Genomic DNA, 20,189 nt, shown 5'->3' with positions numbered 1-20,189 from the left:
CCTTTCCACAGAAAAGAAACTCATGGACTTGGAAAAGAGACTTGTGTTTGCCAGGAGGGAGGGGAAAAGAGTGGTATGGATTGGGATTCTGGGGTTAATAGAGGCAAACTATTGTATTTGGAATAGATAAGCCATGAGATCCTGCTGTATAGCTCTGGGAACTATATCTAGTTACTTGTGATGGAGCATGATAATGTGAGAAAAAGAATGTATACATGTATGTGTGACTGGGTCGGTCACCTTGCTGTACAGTAGAAAATTGACAGAACACTGTAAACCAGCTATAATGGAAAAAATAAAAATCATTATTAGAAATAAAAAAATGCATTTTAGCATCTTGCTGTTCAAACTGTGTGTTCCTTAGATCAGCAACATTAGTTTTTTCTTCCTTCCTTCCTTCCTTCCTTTCTTTCTTTCTTTCTTTTTTTTTTTTTGTAGTTTGTTTGAAATAGTTTGGGCCCCACCCCAGACCTAAGAATTAAAATCTGCATTTTTAAATGATTTTTGCATATACATTAAAGTGTGAGAAATATTCCTTTTATATCTAAATTACCATTACATAATTAGCTATAATCAATTGAGGACAGTAGAGAGGGAAGCATATGTTGCAATAAATTCAATTCTGTTTGACTGTGAATGAGAACAGTGAATGATACTGATTGGCAGTAATTGTCTCTTTTAATCATATTTTAAAAATATCTATCACACCATATATTCCTGTGTAGTAATTTCCTTAAGCATGATTAATATATTTAAATTCAGGTGACTTTGGTGAGGTATTCCTCTTCAGATGCGATCCTCATGTCCTGAATAAGAATCTGTTCACTTTAGTTATTTATTTTTGGTCTTTTTCTTTTTCTAGGGCCGCACTCGCAGCATATGGAGGTTCCCAGGCTAGGCGTCTAATCGGAGCTGTAGCTGCCGGCCTACACCAGAGCCACAGCAATCTGGGATCCGAGCTGCATCTTCGACCCCACCACATCTCATGGCAACACCAGATCCTCAACCCACTGAGCAAGGCCAGGGATCAAACCCGCACCCTCATGGATGCTAGTTGGGTTCATTAACTTCTGACCCACAATGGGAACTCCTCTTTTCACTTTAAACCTTGATCATATTTCTGAGCTTTTCAAGTGGATATCCTCAAAATCACCTTTGAAAATCCATTAGAATCCATCACACTGTGGCACTGCTATCCTACTGCTCATAGATTTGGTGGCATATGGCAGATGGAAAAGAACTTCATCCGTGGAAAGCTGGATGCCAGAATAGACCCGAGGTACCCAGGGAGAGGGTCTAGCATGGCTGCTTAAGCATTATTTACCTCTTTAATCTGAAGTAAAGAAGTAATTGTAAATACCGATTCAGAGAGGTTTTGCTAAACAACAGAATATTTTATGAATGGTTGTTTTCCAACAGTGCCTCTGATCCAAGAAAAGGCAGTGTATTCACAAATTATTATTAAGACATTCTTTTTCTCAAATAATATTGGATTTGGTGATCTGGTTAAATATCCTTAGGATGACATTTGGCAACAAGAGCTATTATGCTTTAGATACAGAAATCATCTGCCTTTCTCTGACTTTAGTATGCAAAATAATATTTGAAGATGCTGTTAAAAAAAGATATTCCAAACCCTGCCGAACTTCTGATTCAGTAACTTGGAAAAGGCTCAGGAATCTGCATTGAGACAGACATTCCAGGAAGATTCTCTTGTTGGTACTAAAAATGCTACATTTTGAAAAAACATTGCTGTAGGTAATACATTCTTTTTTTTTTTTTTGCCTTTTCTAGGGTCGCTCCCGTGGCATATGGAGGTTCCCAGGCCAGGGGTCTAATCAGAGCTGTAGCCACCGGCCTACGCCAAAGCCACAGCCACTCAGGAGCCGAGCTGTGTCTGCCACCCACACCACAGCTCACCGCAACACTGGATCTTTAACCCACTGAGCAAACCCAGGGATCGAACCCACAACCTCACGGTTCCAAGTTGGATTCGTTTCTGCTGCACCGTGATGGGAACTCCTGGTATTATGTTCTTAAGAAAAGATAACTTTCTTCTAGTATCAGTATTATCTAAATTCCAATTGTCAGGCTGTTACCTAAGCTTAGTATACTATAGATTGATCCACTTAATCAGGCAAACCCTTCTGAAGAAGATGAAATTAGAAAATGATTTTTTATTCACTATAGAATTTACTAAGCATTGAATTTTTCTAAGCATTGAAGTGTGCAATCCATTATATTTGATTATTGATCAAGTAGTATTTTTGTAGAAAATAACTCAGTACATTTTTTGGTAAGAAATCTGTAATTAGTGTCTGACTTTACTGGTGTTGAAAGGTTGTTTTTTTCCCCACTCCCACCTGCCATTGTAGAAGGAAAGGAGAAATAGAGGAAGGCATGGAGAAAAAAATAAAATAAATAATGTTCCTGTCCATTATGAGGTACTCCGTGGGCTGAGAAATATTAGACAACAATTGTCCTGCTGTAAATCTGCTGCAGGGTCAATGTCAAGTCTTTTCGTGGAAAGTGGGGAGTTTGAATCATTTTCCATGCTTAATTTACCGGTGAATTTTTGCAACTGTGACTAGTCAGTGATTTCATTGCATTCTCATGTAAGATGGGGCTAAGAAAATTTGTAATGTGGAAGGAGATACAAGAGCTTAAATACTCAGGTTGACAAATTTGAAACAGCTTTTTGACAAATAAGCAAGAAAAATACACTCAGTTTATGTTACTTAAGATACCAAGAAATCTTTTGAGGTATGATATGCTCAAAAGATGATTAAATTACCTTCATGTTTCATATCACTTTATCTTTTGTTCCTGACTTTATTCTGCATCAAACAACAACAACAAATGTTTGTAATGTTTTTTGACTCTGTTAATACTCCAAGGCAGTTTATCTCCAATCAGTCATGCAGGGTTTTGTCAAGGGAAGATGTCAAATCTCATTCTCTGAAAGTCTTTAAAAATAAAACATATTTCAGGAATATGGACAAATTTTTGGATTAGCAAATTCAAACATAAATATAGAATATAATAGTCAATGTTCCCTTATTGTCGAGGCTTTGTTGAATACAAAAAAGTCATATTTGTGGTAAAAAAAATTGTAGTAAAATCATGAAGTCATAATACTTCCTCAGTTAGTAATTCCTTCTTTTGGAATTTGTCTAAGTAATCAGAACTTGAACAACCATTTATGTAAAAGGTTCTTTATCAATGGCAAACTAAACTTGACTATTGAACCATAGAAACACGAGTAATCATATTTTGGTCTCTCCATATGAGAGAAAAATGCAGCGATTTAAATTAATATTTTAAAAAATATTGAACAGGAAGATCCTCATCAAATAATCAAGCTTCTCTCATATAATGTTAAGAGAAAAAAGCAAGATATAATAAAGCTGATTTTGAAAATGATAAAAACGTACATATAAAAAAACATCGAAATGTAACAATGGTCATATCTAAAGTATTGAATTAGAGGTGATTTTTAATGTTTTTCTTGATAATTTTCTGTATAGTTCAAAATCTTTTCAATGAGCTTATGTGACTTTTATAATTTGGAATAAAAATTTTAAAGAAATATAACAAAAAAAATTCTGAGATTGTGTTAAGGAGTGGTTCTGTTTAAGAACAGGCGATGGGCTAAACGAACCTTTAATGTTCCTTCAATTCTAAGGACCATCTGTCCAGTCCTATTAACCAGTAACCAGTGAAAGAAGTTAGATCCAATTAGTAAGGGCACAAAGAAACAGTGCCTTTGTGAGTTCTATCCGTATCCCTGTGCATATCTGCCACCTTAAACTAATGGAGCTATTTATTGAGTTCAAGCCGTCCCCAAGGAAGGCTGCTTTCTTCTTTGCTTCTATGCAAGTGCTGTTCACTTTTTACAACTGGCAACCGACTCAAAGCCAGCAGCTGGCTATCCACGCAATTACAGAGAACAATAGCCACAGCCTGGGCTTCTCAAGAGGGGCCCTGCTCTGGTATTTTGAAAATGCCTGCATAAAAAGCACACACCACTATCAGCTTCTGCTCATGTGATAAGTACAGAAAATATGAAGGCAGGACATGTGAGGGCCACATCTACTTGAGTGACCTGGGGAGACTCGATTGAACTTTGGTTTATTGATCTTTGAGATAGGAATCAGATTGGCTTTCTCTGATGAGGTAGTTTCTTTTCCTGTAAAGTATGTAAGAAAGAAGATTGTAAGCTACAGTTTTAAAAGAGTTGTTAGGTAGTCCTGTCCACGTTTTTCACATGCCTTCTTTTTTCTTTTCAAGCACATGGTGATGCTAAGGAGACAGTAAAATAGCATCCGTCGTCTTGCCTGGCTGGGAACTTCAGGCTGCTTGGTCATGTGATCTCAAAATGGAGTGCGACTCAATAGCCCATCGCTATTTATTATCACCACTTCAAGTGAACCCATATGCCAGTGGCATATTGAGCTGACAAGCTGTGATGTCATTGGCAGGAGCAGCACTTCCAGAAGGCAGAGTTGCCGAGGATTGTTCATAGCGTTATTCTATCAACATATTGGATGCTGCTGGTCAGTAGTGGCAGTGGTGTCTGGGGAAATAAGGTCAAGTGACGCCCTGCCTTGTGAACAATTGAGTAGTTACAGCCTGTCCGAGGCATAGGCTGGACACAGATGAATTCTGATTAGGTTTTTCTCAAACGAAGCTTAAAATCTCACAGAATTTTCAGCACTTCTTTTTTTATTATTACTCAAGGAATTTATTACATTTATAGTTGTACAATGATCATCACAATCCAATTTTATAGGCTTTCCATCCCACACCCCCAGCACATCCCCCGACCCCCTAAACTGTCTCCTTTGGAAACCATAAGTATTTCAAACTCTGTGAGTCAGTATCTGTTCTGCAAAGACGTTCATTCTGTCCTTTTTTCAGATTCCACATGTCAGTGAAAGCATATAGTGTTGGTGTCTTATTGTCTGACCATCTTCACTTAGCATGATAATTTCTAGGTCCATCCAAGTTGCTAAAAATGCGGGTATTTCATTCCTTTAAATGGCTGAGTAATATTCCATTGTGTATATGTACCACCTCTTCTTGATCCACTCCTCTGTCGATGGACATTTAGGTTGTTTCCATGTCTTGGCTATTGCACATAGTCTCCCTTATTTCTTTTGCCTTCCAAAACTTTATTAATTTTGTATTTAATAGACATTTTGCTATTTCTTATCAAAATGGAAAAATACCTAGGTGTGAGCCTATCCTGCTATGTTTCTTTAGCTCTTTTATTACTAAATTTATAAAGCAGTATTCCTACCTTTTTGAGAATGGAGAAAAACTATTGATGTTTGTTACACAAGAGTGTACTGTTCTGATTCTTTCCACTTTATTGATTAAATGTTCTCCATGAGATCATTCTATGATTTTTTTTCCCCTAAAGCCTGGTATGCAAAGAGGTAATCAGACACTATTTAAAAAAAAAAAAAAAAAAAAGATCCTGAACAGCCAAGCTACGTTATCCTTTAGGCAGGAGAATTTAAGTCAAGAGAGGAAATGATCATATTTGTGTTGCAGAAAAGTCACTTTGGCAGCTATGGGGACAGTGAGCAGGGAGTCATGTAAGGATGCTATTATTGTCCAGGAGGTAGATGGGGATTTCTTCAGTGAGGGCACTGGTGATCAGGGATGGGAAAGATTCAAGAAACAGTAGGTGAGATCAAGAGGTATAGATCAGGTATAAAGATGACTGCCAGCTTTCTAGATTGGGTGTCTATGGTGACACATCAAGAAGTAGCTGCTGGAGTTCCTGTTGTGGCACAGGGGAAATGAATTGGGACTAGGAACCATGAGGTTTCGAGTTCGATCCCTGGCCTCTCTCAGTGGGTTAAAGATCCTGCCGTGAGCTGTGGTGTAGGTCGCAGACACATTGGATCCCGCGTTGCTGTGGCATAAGCCGGCAGCTCTAGCTCCACTTCGACCCCTAGCCTGGGAACCTCCACCTGCCGCAGGTGTGGCCCTAAAAAACAAACAAACGAAAAGAAGTAGCTACTAACGTTCTCTGTGGAGTTACAATCTAGTAGAGACAAGAAATGTAAAAACATGTAAGTGCAATTATTGAACAATTCTCATGTGTCAGGTCTTATATGCAACAGTCTACATGGTTTGTCTCATTGATTGCCTTCATCGGTCCTGTGAGATACTATTGTTATTACCATTTTAAAGATGAGGAGACTGAGGTTAAGAAAAACTGGGCAGTGCACTCAAGGTCACTTGCCTGGTAAGTAGTGGACCAAAACTTGGAACCTCCCAGGTAGGCTGATTAAAAACCTCTGCTGCACAGTACCTAGCAATGTTTACCCATAAATATTCTTAACAAAGTTCAAAAATGAACATTGAAGCACTTAGAAGAAACAACTGCCAGAGGGTATTTTAGAGTTAGTCATTCATAGAAAAATAATGTAAAATAGTAAGCTACTTTCTTTGTAAACTCATACTTTAATATACAAATACAATTGTGAATTTCCAAATTAGAGAATCTTAGAGGATAGTTTCAAAATGGCAAGTTGCAGAATATTTCATATAACCCATTTTTTAAAAGTTATTATTATTTTTGGCCATGTGCGTGACATGCAAAAGTTCCCAGGCCGGGGACTGAATTCATACCACAGCAGTGATAATGCCAGATCCATAATCCTCTAGGCTTCCAGGGAACTCCTAACCCATTTATTATTATTTTTTTTTAGTACACAAATTAACATCCAGAGTAAGTTCATTTACTCCCACAATTCTCTTGGAAAAACAGATGGAACCTAAATAAGAACTGAAGCAAAAAATATTCAAATCTAATCAAAGATGAAAACAGAAAGCAGTTTTAACCATTCATTTAAGGGAGGGGAGCTGGTTGCTGCACTGACATTCTTAATGTCTTGCTTCTGGCGGATGCAATTCTAGCTAACCTGACTATGGTCCTTTGTGACTTCAGAGAATGATGAACTTGCCACCTGGTTTCACTGGACTTTAAGATGATCTCGAGAGCAGAACAGTCGCTATTGCTCTTCTGAGGAAAAGATTTGTGGGTGAATTATCGAGATGGAATTGATTTTGTTTGTTCAAGTAGTCTCTCATTTCACAGTCAACCTCTAACGGTTGTATTTTCCGTTGGTATTCTTTATCACTAGAGGACTTTAAAAATCGGGAATAATAAAACAAAGTATAAAAGCTTTTTAAATTGATGGGAAAACAGTTTTGCTTATCAAGTGCACATTCTGGAAGGCCTCCTTCTTCTCCTATTGTTCTGAGAAAATATGCCCAATATAATGGGTCTAGACTCTACTATCTATAAACCTTAGATTCTAATCAAAGTGAAAGGTCACTTTCTAACTTGAGCCATGACCTATTTATTTATTTTTAAAATTTAATTTAAATTTTTACCCTTTTAAAATTGAAGTATATGGAGTTACCGTTGTGGCGCAGTGGTTAACGAATCCGACTAGGAACCATGAGGTTGCCGGTTCGGTCCCTGCCCTTGCTCAGTGGGTTAAGGATCCGGCATTGCCGTGAGCTGTGGTGTAGGTTGCAGATGCGGCTTGGATCCCGCGTTGCTGTGGCTCTGGCGTAGGCCGGTGGCTACAGCTCCGATTCGACCCCTAGCCTGGGAACCTCCGTATGCCACAGGAGCGGCTCAAGAAAAGGCAAAAAGACAAATAAATAAATAAATAAAATAAAATTGAAGTATAATTGATTTACAAAGTTTAAGGTGTACAGCAAGGTGATTCTATTATATAAATATTCTTTTTCAGATTCTTTTCCATTAGAGGTTATTACAAGATAGTGAAGGCAGTTCCCTATGCTATGCAGGAGGTCCCAGTTGTTTATCTGATATATGGTAGTGTGGATCTGTTAATCCCAAATCCCTAATTTATCCCTTTCCCACCCCTTTTTCCCTTTGGTGACCGTAAGATTGTTTTCTATGTCTGTAAATCTGCTTCTGCTTTGTAAATAAGCTCATTTGCATCATTTTTTTAGATTCCACAGATATTATAATATTTGTCTTTCTCTGTCTGATTTACTTCACTTGAAATGATAATCTCCAAGTCCATCCATGTTGCCCCAAATGGCATTATTTCATTCTTCTTTATGGCTGAATAATATTCTGTTTTGAGTGTGTGTGTGTGTGTCTTCCTTATCCATTCATCTTCTACATCTTCTTTATCCATTCGTCTGTCAATGGACATTTAAGTTACTTCCATGTCTTGGCTATTGTAAATAGTGCTGCAATGAGCATTGGGGTGCATGCACCTTTTTGCATTAGAGTTTTTATCTTTTCTGGATATATGCTCAGGAGTGGGATTGCTGGATCATATAATAAGTATAATTTTAATTTTTTAAAGGGAGCTCCAAGATGTGACCCATTTTTATTGATTACAAATTGTGAGTAACTAAGCTATACAGGGAAACAAATTTCATGAATTAATACTCTTACAGGTTACTATGCTCAAGCCTGGAATTATCCTAAGAATAAGGAAGGCCATTAGAAATCCTTCAAATGGAAGGCAAGACATCCTGCTACTTGGAAAAAAAAATCTGATGTATCTGTAGCTGGCTTGGCCTGCTTATTCGTTTTTCCAAGTCTGTGCCTTATCACCTGTTGGTTAGTGGGCGAGTAACCCATTGATTCTGTTTTCTTTTTTATTCTTTTGTCCATGTAGGACTATATTTGGAATCAGTCTCCCCAGGACAGAACGGCAAAGGGAGATGTGGGAGAAAATCAAAGCAGGATGCTGTGGACAGGAAATAGAGATGAGGAGGGGGAGGAAGGCAGAGAAAAGACACAAGAGGGCCCATCAGGGACCATGTGGCATCCTCCACATTGGTCCATTATCAACATATTGACAATTTAAACAAAATTGTGTGGGAACATTTGAATCTATAAAATACACGACCAAATTGTTTTCAAGCACTTCAAAGTTATACATTATTCTTATCAGAGTCTAGAAATCTATTTTGTGTATTTTAAAGAAGTTGAATTTCTTTTTTAAAATGCTACAATATATAGTTTTTACTAATTCAGACTTTTTCATTTAATTAGGCCTGTTAATAAGATTTTTACTGCATGTATCTAGTACCACTGACCACCTGAGATTTTTTAAGCTCAGCATTAAATAATAGCAGTGGGAAGCTCCTATGTACATTGATTGCATTTAAGTGTAAAAAGAGCATATTTCCAAATAGTCATTAGTTCCTTCAAAGAACATGATTCCACTCGGGGTAGCAGTCTTTGATGCCCTGCTAGAATGACTGGGCCTTTTTTCCCAACTAAAAAACCTGGCTTCCATTTAATTGAGTTAATCACTAATTCAACCATCTTGATCCTAGCAGCATGACATTAAGGACCACTTAGTAATAAAGTAATAAGAAGCTGAAAATTTAATAGATCTATTTTTTAATGTGAAAAATTCATTATCATCCACAGTTCTTGGGGAAATTTTTGCTGTCATGGCAACTATTCTTAGCAGAATCTTACCTTGCTCATCTGCTTTGGAAAGGTGTGTTTGATGGCTAAGTATATTAATTAAATCACTTGTGGAAAGCATTTAATAATTGTTGGTGTAGACTTCAGATGGTTTTACATGATCAGTTGTAACTGCTTTTAATGATGACGAAAAATTATTTATTAATAACGAGCAAAACTGGTCACTCATCGGTCAAGTCTCAGATTAGATGTTATTTCTTTAACAAAAAATTTTCTACTTATAACTAAGTAAACTCACTCATTGCATTCTACATTTTTCCATCTTTCCATCTGCTCTCTGTGAAATAACTTGATCCTATTTAACATTCCCAGCGGTTAGGATAGTGGCTGTACCTTTTAAGTATTCTATAAATATTTGCTGAATAAATAATGCATGAAAATCTGTAATAAACAAAAAACTTTATTTTGTACTAACTTGGATTTGTATTTGCATGACCTACGTTTTGCTTATAAAAATGCAGCAATGAGATTGGCAGCATCTCAGCAGCACTAGGATGCAGGTTCAATCCCTGGCCTAGCACAGTATGTTAAAGGATCCAGCATTGCCACAGCTGCAGCGTAGGTCACAACTGCAGCTTGGATCTAATTCCTGGCCTGGGAAATCCATATACCGTGGGGCAGCCAAAAAAGAAAAAAACAAACAAACTTGCAGCAAATGTGTACAATAATTCAGCTATATTTGGTACAAGAATGCATCACTTCTTATTTCAGTAGGATTACATTTATTTTCAGATTTTGTATTAGCTATACATTTTATTAATCTATTTAATAATTAATGTTATACTACTATTACTGATGAAATGCCATAGTTATTAAAATTTAATGAAACATGCGGAGTTCCCGTCTTGGCACAGCGGAAATGAATCTGACTAGGAACCATGAGGTTGCAGGTTTGATCCCTGGCCCCGCTCAGTGGGTTAGGCATCCGGTGTTGCCATGGGCTGTGTTGTAGCTTGCAGACGTGGCTCAGATCTGGCATTGCTGTGGCTCTGGTGTAGGCCTGCAGCAACAGCTCCAATTGGACCCCTAGCCTGGGAACCTCCATATGCTGTGGGTGCGGCCCTAAAAAGACAAAAGACAAAAAAAAAAAAAAACTTAATGAAACATGCTTAGTTTTAGTGCACAATTTTCCCTTTCATTTTATCCGTTGGACTGTTTACAAAACCAATTCAGCTTCAGTATTTGAAACATAATGAGCGTATTCCTTTGTTGTGGATAATTGCTTCAGTTGAGATATTATACAAGAGAGAAAAGAAAACATGGTTCAAATCTTCTGACTCAACATACTTTGCAACTTATGAATATTACAAGACAGAAAGCCTCAGTAACTTATTCCTAGTTCTCTTAAATTTTATGTATTTAGCGCTAATTGTTATGTTTCTTAAAATATCATGTAAATTCTGCTATAAATGTTGAGCTGTCTTTGCAAAAGTGGTCCTGCTTAAAACTACCAAGTAGCAAAGACAGAAATGTGTCTGAGCAGCTCGGGCACAAGTAGTGTGAGTTCCTCTCTGATATATGCCCTCAGCTCCATCTGGACAGGACAGGGCAAGTCACTATAATTTCCTAGTTACTTCTGCAGTTAGATTGCACAAGAGACCTCATCTTGTCTTTACTCCATCTTCTTTCAGATGCACAAACCTGGTCCATCACTGATGGGTATAAGGAGTGGGAAAGGGGGATTACAATGTGTTCCCTCCCACCATGGAATCTATAGGCCCTCTGGGTCAAGTAAAATTATGTGGGCATTGAAGTTCAAAACCATAATGTAGATGTGTTGATTTATAGTTACAGTGTTGCTTAGGAAATGAGAAATCTCAATCTCATGAAATAAACTAGCCAAGAGCAAGTATGTGGACTATTTATATATCTGGCATATATAATGAATTCATTTAGGTTATTTTTTTCTGAAAGGGTATTTTATTTATTTTTTGTCTTTTTGCCACTGCTTGGGCCGCTCCTACAACACACGGAGGTCCCCAGACTAGGGGTCGAATCGGAGCTGTAGCTGCCACCTACGCCAGAGCCACAGCAACGCGGGATCAGAGCTGCGTCTGCGACCTACACGACAGCTCACAGCAACGCTGGATCATCAACCCACTGAGCAAGGCCAGGGATCGAACCCGAAACCTCATGGTTCCTAATCAGATTCGTTAACCACTGTGACACGACGGGAACTCCCTGAAAGGGTATTTTAAATAGATATTTAGGTTTTATGTTAAACTTATTTAATATGAGAGTTATGGCTGATGGCTGCTATAAAATACCAGTCTGAAACTTCATGTCTTAGCACAAAAGAAGCTTAGTTTTTTGTTCACATAAAGTCGAGTGTGATGACGGTGGGTTAGGGATTGAGGGTCCTTCAACTTTGGCACACCGTTGTCAGGGACTTGGATTTATACCAGTGTGTTTAGAGACTCAGATTGATAGAAGTGCTGCTTCTTCCAATATCAGGCTTCTGAGCTCTCCCTTAGGGTGGACCAACTGAGGAAATGAAACATGGACAATTGTGCAGGAGATATTTATTTGAAAGGGGGGTGTATTTCTTCTACCTCCATCATCTGTCTTACAGTCTTAACCAGAAGCAAAAGGAGCAGAAAGATGAGTCTTCAGTGGGTGGGCATTTTCCAAAAACAGCACTTCCCTGTGAAAGGAGAGCATGAAATTTTGGAGACTAGCTAGCTTCCTGGGCTGCAGCGAGAGAGTGACCATGATTAATGTATTCAGGCAACAATTGAAAGTTGTCTTCAGAGTAATGGGACTTTCAGGCTATTGTAAACAAACGAAAACCTAACATTATTCATCCATAATTGATTAAGTTTAGGATGATTGTTTTAGAACTAGAAGAGTTGTTACATTGTCAAGTAGAATCCCATTTAGATGATTATGGAGATATGCTTAGATTTCAGAAGTTCAAAATAGTTATTTCTTTTTTTTCCTCTGGTGATTATTTTTAAGTAACAGGATAAAAATCCCTCTTTCTGTAGTTGCTTAAATAAAGTTGCTAAGCAAGATGATAGTTTTATTTAGAAGATATATACAACACATCATTTTATATTATAATGATTATGACATATAATCATGCTATGCTGCTAAAATAAATTTCTGTGATTAAGAATAGCTATATCCTATGGAGAACAGACTTGTGGTTGCCAAGGCGGAGGGGGAGGGAGTAGGATGGGCTGGAATTTGGGGGTAATAGGTCCAAACTATTGCCTTTGGAATGGATAAGCAACGAGATCCTGCTGTATAGCACTGGGAACTATGTCTAGTCACTTATGGTAGAGCATGATAATGTGAGAAAAAAGAATGTATATATATATGTGTGGTGACTCGGTCACCTTGCCCTACAGTAGAAAATTGACAGAACACTGTAAACTAGCTATAATGGAAAAAATAAAAATCATTAAAAGAAAAAAAACTATGTCCTTATAGTACTTTACAAAGTATTTCTAAGTCCTTATGCAACTTGAATCCATTGGCGACCCTTTGAGAAAGATAGAGAAGGTATTATTATATTAACCGCCCCCCTGCCCCGAGCTGCTTTAGGGTAAAGAAATCTAGATTCACAGCGTTTAAATTACTAGCGTAAAATATTTTTGATTGTAAGGGTTAGACAAGTGAGAACCATAATCTTGTAATGCTGTTTTCATTACCCAAATGACTGTATCCATCTAGACACTGGAAAGGACCATTAATTTGAATTTTTCAGGTTGTGCAATCTATAAAAATTGGCATTGATGCAGGTGATGAGAGAATCACAAGGTGACTGATATAACAGATCAGCATTGCTGGTGTACTCATTTTGCTGGTGCAGGCATATCTTTCTTGTGTATTAGCTTTTAAATATTTATAGAGTAGAATTTCAGGAGTGGACAGATCTTAAGCCTTTTTCTTTTAATCCGCAAGGGCTATCAAAACTGCAGCTCCAGTGCATTCTAAATGGACTCAGAGCTCTTCTATTATGTTTCAGAAATGCTTTTTATTTAGTGTGGCTGAGTTTTCACCTTTTTATTCATGGACACATTATTGAGTTTTTATTGCCTAAAATTGTTTAGTACAGATATAAAAGACAAAATCTCTTTTCTCAAGAAGATCACAGTCTCACGAGGGACAGAGAGTAAGCAGACACTTTCCATAGTCTGATCAAGGTGATAAAAGAAGGATGTCATAAGTCCTACCTCCGTGTTGGGCGAGATGGAATGGGTGCTGTGGAGGTGTTCCAGAGAGGGTGATGTTTGAATTGATTCTGGAAGGATGAGTAGGAGTTCGAAACAGTCATGTCACGCTTTTTAAAATATAAAATATGAAAAAAGAAAAAAATGTAAGATACAAAGTTCAGTTACATCATAAACATTGGACTTAAAATTCTGAAATATTGCTACAATGTAATGGCCACATCTGGGCTTCAGAAAAGGAAGGACAGCTCAGTAGAGAGTCATAAACATTGAGAAATATAACCAGTTATACAAATAAGATGCTAGAGTAGGGATGCAATATGGTTAGATTTATAATTAACTTGAACTCATTCCACGCTTCCTCATGTATCGTGACCTCTGTGTATTTCTTGATTTATAGTTTATCCTTCTATTTATCTCTATTCTACCTCTAGCTAATCCTCATTTCTCACACCTGCTCTGAAGCACTTATTATGTGTGTCTGTTTCCATGTGGGTTACTTAGGCCCAACTTTATTGTGTCAATCCTTGTCCTTCTCAGGTTTCTGTGGCACTTTTGTTTCTGTCGGTTTCCCTCCCCCCCCCCCCATTAGTCCTAGTGGCAGTATTTATTGCCTACCTAGAAGTCACCCATGGTTGCAAGTTGTGACTCTGCGTATTAAAATCCTTTGGCAGATCAAAGAAAGCTCATCATAGAGAAAATGGGCTTAAAACACAAGTTTGTAAAAGTCTTGAACTCATCAAGGCCCTGTTAGCAGAGGTACTGACAGTGAGGAACTTAGCAGGGAACCCTCACCAGCCCGGGCTCAGATGGAACCTCAGAGGTTTAGAGGAAGGGTGAACTTTGGTCACCAGGCTTGGTAAAACCTTTATCTGTTTATCTTTAGAAGAAATAGTTTCTCATCTTCTGGAACAGTTTATTGGAAGCTCTGAATGAATGTAGACAGGAAAGGGAAAGGTGGAAGGAACAGAGGACCTGGCGAGATTGCTTTTAGCTTCGAGTCCCTGTAAAGTGCAAGTCAACTTACTTTCAGGCTTTCTCTTTTGTATGGCCCCAAAGCTGGTCCAGTGTAATATATTTATTGATCATTGACCAGAAGATTAAAGTAGAATTCATATAATGTATTATATATAATATAAACATAAAAATTGCTTCAGGGAGTTCCCCTTGTGGCACAATGGAAACAAACCCAACCAGTATCCATGAGCATGCAGGTTCAATCCCTGGACTCACTCAGTGGGTTGAGGATCCCGTGTGTTGCCATGAGCTGTGGTGTAGGCCACAGACGCAGATCCCACGTGGCTGTGGTTGTGATGTAGGCCGGCAGCTGTAGCTCCGATTCGACCCCTAGCCTGGAAACTTCCATATGCCATGAGTGCGGCCCTAAAAAGAAAAAAAAAAAAAAATTGCCTCGGAACCCTTTTAAGAACTACTGTGTTCCCTTAATACAGACCTTGAACGTACCTTGTCTGCCTTTGAAGTGGGTCTCAGAAGTCAGTAAAAGGCAGTATATCTGCAAAACTCTCCTTTTTAAAAAAAAAATACTGTTTTTTGGAAAATCAACACAATAAAATTAAAGGAAACTTTGAAAAGAGGTTGATCATTTCATTATCTTAACAAAATCATAAATTTGTTCTGTTCTTTGTATTCATAGATATTTTTCCATAGTTGCTATTCAATATAACTCAGGAATGATTCAGATTTATTCCACAAATGTTGATTAAGTAACCACCCTGTGACAGGCCCTGTTCTAGGGGACAGAGCCTGCCATAAATAAAACAAAGTCCCTGCCCTTATGGTGATAATATTCTAGTGGAGGAGATGGGAGGGGTAGGCAGTGAAAACACAACAGACAGGCAATGTCAGATGGCAATAAATTCTATGACCAAAATGAAAGCCTAGGAAGGGGCTAGAGAGTGATGGGCAGCTGTTTAAACTAGGGTGACTACGGAAAGGAAGAGTTGGTGGTATTTGATCAGAGACCTGAGAGGGAGTAGCCTCAGTGACTCTCAGGGTTCGCCACTCCTGACTGAGAAAATAGCAGGTGCCTGAGAAGCGAGCTTGCTTGGCATGCTCCGTGGGCAGAGGGGTACGACTAAAGCATAGGGAGCAAGAAGGAGAATCATCAGAGACGAGGTCAGAGGTCACCAGGGACCACATTATAAGTACCACTGTATATGGCAGGTATATGTTGGGAGTTACGACAATCCTTAACTTCAGGAAGCTTATATTCAAATAACACATAGATGTATAAGCAGTTAAGTTACAATACAATGTGTTAGATGCCCTTATAAAGAAAGGAACAAAGTGCAGTAGATGGTGTAACTAATTGCATTGGGGGGCAGTGATGTTGAAATGGATTTTGTAGAATGAATAGGAGCTTTCCAGGAAGGGAGGGGAGGAAAGGCATTCTAGACCCAGGGAGCAGCACATGCCAAAGCCAAGGCCTATTTTTAGGTTTGGAAAAATGTTTAATGAGATTAAGAAAAAAGAAACCCAAAGATGTATATTGGAAAGTAATGGGAGATGAGGCTGGAAAATAGAGTAGAACCAAACTGTAAAGTTCCCAAGTTAAAAAAAAAAAAAAAATCTTTCAAACATTAAAATATTCTAGGTTGTTTTTCCATTTTGAATTATTTTATTCTGTGAAAGTTTAAAATTTGTATCCATTATTTTAAACTCATTGTTTTTCTTTTTTTTTTTCTTTTTTTTTTTGCCACCTAAAAGCAGGGAAATTTGTTAACAATCAGTTAATAATATCAAAGGGAGATGATTTATCCATTTCTTCAGTGCAAATAGACAAGGAGGGGTTTTTGTTTTTGTTTTTGTCTCTTTAGGGCCACACCCACAGCGTATGGAGGTTCCTAGGCTAGGGGTTGAATCAGAGCTGCAGCCACCTGCCTATGCCACAGCCACAGCAACTTCAGATCTGAGCTGCATCTGTGACCTACACCACAGCTCATGGCAATGCTGAGTCCCCAACCTGATGAAAGAGGCCTGGGATCAAATCTGCATCCTCGTGGATACTAGTCAGATTAGTTTCTCCTGAGCCACGACGGGAACTCCAAGGGGAATTTCGATGGCTACTTTAATTTTTAGTTTTGGGGGAAAGATTTCACATTATTTAATAATTATTTACTTTTAAAAATGACAAATTTCCTGGTTTCCCTACAGAAATGGACTTTCCATAAGTTTAAGAGATATAAATATAGTGATGTATTTTTAACAGCTGCTTCTTGCTCAAGTAATATTACTTTTTAGATTTCACGTGTTTTGAATGACTGTTATTGATTAAAATTTATTTGCTTTATTGTCTTTCATCCTAGCTGGAAACTTTTAGAAATGAATTACAAATAAATTCTAGATTCTGAACATGAATTTTCCCAATGTTATATTTTCATCGGTACTCCATTTTGTTTGTTATTTTATAATCATAAACCTAAGTCTGCAATCCAGGTAGACTGTAGAAAGATAGGAAAATGGGGACCTTGAACGGCAGCAAGACCACGAAGTTTATAGGATATTGGCTGCCAGCGGGGGTCAGGGGGTTCTCTCCTGAGCTACAGAAGGAATGACCTGGAGTTCCCGTCGTGGGAACGAATCCGACTAGGAACCATGAGGTTGCGGGTTCGGTCCCTGCCCTTGCTCAGTGGGTTAACGATCCGGCGTTGCCGTGAGCTGTGGTGTAGGTTGCAGACACGGCTCGGATCCCGCGTTGCTGTGGCTCTGGCGTAGGCCGGTGGCTACAGCTCCGATTCAACCCCTAGCCTGGGAACCTCCATATGCTGCAGGAGCGGCCCAAGAAATAGCAACAACAACAACAACAACAACAAAAGACAGAAGGAATGACCTGGCAGTTAAGATAAAAACACAAGCCTGGGAGTTCCCGAGTGGCTCAACAGGTTAAGGATCCAGCATTGTCACTACTGTGCCTTGAGTTGCTGCTATGGTGCGGTTTGATCCCTGGCCATGGATTTCCATATTCTGAGGTGGGGCTGAAAAAAGAAGAGATAAAACACAAGTTGTATTTGTCAGAGTCATCCCCATCGGACAATGGTGAGCTTCTTGCTGGTCCTGCCATTCCTTGACCCAAAGATCTTCACGGCTTCCACTCTATCCCCCTTTCGCTTTACCTACAGGTGCCATCCAACCACTCTGTCTTGGCAGTGCCAGGGAAAAACTGAGAACTGTTGGTGTTGGCCCAGGATTTCCCATGGACAGACAATGTCCGTGCCAGGACTCTATGCTTCAGGAAGAAATTCACATCATCAAGTTTCTCCCCATAGTGGACTTGCCACTGGTGATGTTATCACCCTGACATACAAACCCCAGAATAATTCTGTGAAAACAAGAACCCTTACAACCAGATCCTTTGTCCCCAAGGCTCGGAATGCAAGTATTTTGCTTTCTTTGGAACTTTGTCTGAAAATAGCTTAAAGGAAATGTGGCCTCAGGTCTCACCTTTGACGGAGAAGTTAAAGAACAGGGTGGGTTGACCCTGGCTGGGTGTTGGCATTGGGAGCATCTGCAAAACTTCGTTGGCACTGCTTTCGAAGGTTTAAGTACTTCTAGAATTCCTAGAATATCATTGTATGCTCTGTAAGAAATCAGAATTTACTCGTGAATGTTGTTCACTGGATAGATTTAAGGCTGATAAATTGCTCTGTCAGTTCTCCCTTGATACTCTTCATTAGCATTAGAAGTACTATGGTGAAATAATCCCTGGGGAACCCCAGGCTGTGTAGAATCTTAGCTCAGGGACTCTGGGATTCTTCAGAGGTGTAAGCAACTCCCTGAGAGGCACAGTTGTGCCACTGGGAGTTTTTCACAGGCGCCTCTCTGACTGTGCAAGAGAGCCTTTCGTTAGTGGCTGGCAGGAGTCACAATTCATCTAGGAATGAGCAAATAGCACTGGTCTTTTAGGGATATGCACGCCTGTGTGAACAAACTACTAGCATCAGCCTTAATTTTCCAACAGAATTTTAAAGTGGAGATTTTTCAGAGCATACCATCATCCACAATTGGCCTTACATGCTAAAAACATGACCATTATCTGTCTTTTTTTTTTTTTTTTAGGGCTGCACCCGTGGCATATGGAGGTTCCCAGGCTAGAGATCTAATCACAGCTACAGCTGCCTGCCACAGCCACAGCCACAGCAATGCCAGATTCGAGCCATGTCTGCAACCTACATCACAGCTCACAGCAACTCTGGTTCCTTAACTCACTGAGTGAGGCCAGGGATCGAACCCACAACCTCATGGTTCCTAGTCGGATTTGTTTCCACTGCGCCATGACGGGAATTCTGACCATCATCTTTCTTTAATGAATTTTTATGTAACAAAGTTCAAGAACCTCAGGATATTAACTTTTATGAAATGTATTTAGAAAAGAAGAGCCTCTTGTGTTTGCAAAAGTCAGTGAAACAGAAAACAAATGACCTGAGCTGGGAAAGCAATTAACATTTATCTGCATTTGGGTATTTATACATTAGTTCATGTGCCACGATTGGTTACACAGACCTCCTTGGCACCATATTTTACAGATGAGTAAACTGAGGCTCAGGCAAGTCAGATGACTAGACCATGAATTGGAATCCAGCCTTTCTAGCTGTACTGTCCATGGTCTCAGCTATCACGGGTCCCAGTTCTGCCTAAACATGTCATTTAATTCCTTATGAGCCATAGTTCTGCTCTAGGTAATTATTACAACATCACCAACCACTGGAACTCAATGGTTTAAAACAACAGCAATGGAGATTCTCTCAGGCTCTGGTAAGCTTGATCAGCTTTTTTTCATGGTGGTCTCAAGGCAGCAGTCCAAGAAGATGGAAATGGAATTTTGCAGGGTGTCTTAAGACCTGGGCTGTGGAAGTCCCGCAGTGCCACCTCAGCACATTCTGTTAGTCAGAGCAAGTCCCAAGGCTAGCCCAGAGTCAACAGGAGGGAAATAGATTTTGTCTCTTGGTGGGAGGGGTTACAAATATTTTATGACCATATTTAGTTGGTCACTCTTCTCTTTAGAAACTTATAAATAGGGCCCTCTATAAGGTGTTGCTATGCTTTACAGAAGATGCTAGCATTTGCCATTGAAAGGAGCTTTCAGTAGTGAACCATAATCTCAAGTTCATAGGCATAGGAATTTTCCTCTATGTGATTTTTAAAATTGATTTGTTGTTGTTCATGTGTGTAGACTCAAGCAGTAAGTAAAAGCTGTGTGAAGTCAAAGTCTTGCCATCCTTTGGATGGTTAGGAAATGCTATTAGATGCAGATGCTCTCATATCAAGAAGTGTGAGGAATCATATTATAGACATGGAATGGTCCTGGCTAGTGCAGAAATGCTTGCTAACTCAAAATGCTTTCCCCCATATAAGATTCCTCAGTGAAATCCTCTTTTTTCTAGGAATTATTCTAACCTTGAATATGACTTTCATAAAAATACCGAATAAATGATAAGCTACCATTTTGTATAATTAACCATTACTCTTAGCTCCTT

At 38.9% G+C, this 20,189-nt stretch overlaps 1 protein-coding gene and 1 pseudogene across 50 annotated transcripts in view; one reads left to right on the top strand and one right to left on the bottom strand.

Moving 5' to 3' along the window:
• The window catches only part of ANK2 (ankyrin 2), a 607,793-nt gene that overhangs the window by 280,166 nt on the left and 307,438 nt on the right, over positions 1-20,189 (top strand). The gene's annotated exons all lie outside the window — the stretch shown is intronic.
• LOC110262024 (peptidyl-prolyl cis-trans isomerase A pseudogene) lies at positions 17,655-18,211 on the bottom strand (annotated as a pseudogene).

The sequence above is a fragment of the Sus scrofa genome, chromosome 8, assembly GCF_054392235.1.
Source record: "Sus scrofa isolate SSC_HxYL_T2T_F1_AM1 chromosome 8, Sscrofa_HxYL_maternal_Yorkshire_Landrace_v2.0, whole genome shotgun sequence".
Lineage (NCBI taxonomy): Eukaryota > Metazoa > Chordata > Mammalia > Artiodactyla > Suidae > Sus > Sus scrofa.
Note: the sequence above shows the minus strand (reverse complement) of the source record. Positions and strands in the feature narration are given on the sequence as shown.